Source organism: Suricata suricatta, chromosome 17 (assembly GCF_006229205.1).
Source record: "Suricata suricatta isolate VVHF042 chromosome 17, meerkat_22Aug2017_6uvM2_HiC, whole genome shotgun sequence".
Taxonomy (NCBI): domain Eukaryota; kingdom Metazoa; phylum Chordata; class Mammalia; order Carnivora; family Herpestidae; genus Suricata; species Suricata suricatta.
Window position 1 is genome coordinate 39608406 of NC_043716.1, and position 1214 is coordinate 39609619.

The window sequence follows — 1214 nt, forward strand, 5'->3', positions numbered from 1 at the left end:
CCGCCTTTTCCCGCCTGCGGGGGCGTGGCTACAGCGGGTGACTGGAACCCGCGCTGGTTTCTGCGCACAGATAGTTGACGCCACGCTGGGGGTGGGGGTGGGGGGTTGGTCTCATCTTTTGTAAACAGGGAGAGATACGACGGACCATAGAGGATTGCGGGGTGACGGCAAGAGGGGATGTGGAAGGGAGTTCTTGACGGAGAGTCTTCCGGAAGGAAGGGAAAGTCGCAATACATAGTCCCTAGAAACTCTGACACCTCATCGTGTGAAGATGGTCCGAGGCCGGCGGAAAACGAACTTGGTGTCTGTCGGTCGAGGAGTTCATTCTGAGTCGGCAGAGCGGCAGGCCTGTAGGAGGGGCTTCCGGACCGGGGAAGGCGGGAGCAGCCTCCCCGCAAGGCGGAAGGCGGAAGGCAGGTGGTAGAAAGTGTAGAGCGGGAAGGGGGCCTGTGGATCTCGGGAGGCGGGGCTGCGCCGCGGGGTGTGTGTGTGTGTGTGTGTGTGTGTGTGTGTGTGTGTGTGTGTGTGTATGTTTCCTGGCCCCAGCCCCTGCCTCTATCCGTGCTTCTTTCTGCGAATGAATCCTATCTTGGGTTAAGAGAGTCACCCCCGCCTTCTCCCCAAAAAACTATAAAGTAATCAAGATTAATAATATTTTAGGACACTTTATATGGATATATTCACAGATCTACACATATCGTTCGTTTATTTGCTTCTCACCTTGGTAGAGGTTTTGTTCCTGCTCTAGCCCCAGCACATCGGACAGTGCTCAGCACATCTGTGGCACGGCTGCATGTTAGTTAAGCAAAGAAATTTCAGGCGCCTGGGTGGTTGGGTGTGTTAAGGGTCCGACTCTTGACTTGGGCTCAGGTCATGCCCTCACGATTTGTGAAATGGAGCCCCGCATCGGGTTCTTCTTCGCTGACAGCACAGAGCCTGCTTGGGATTTTCTTTCTGTCTCTGTCTCTGTCTTTCTCAAAATAAAGAAATTTGTTGAATGAATGAATGAATGAATGAATGAAGTGCTCAAGAAACGATATATAATGTGCTTACCTTGCCCCTGAGGTGGCGACAGAGGACTCTTTGGGTCTCCTAATCCCAGACTCTGTTCAGATATGTGTGCACCACACCATCTTACACTCACGAATTTGGTTTGGCCGAGAGGGTTGCTATGATCTGAACACACTAAGCAGTTGTTCGTCTCTCCCTGGCCT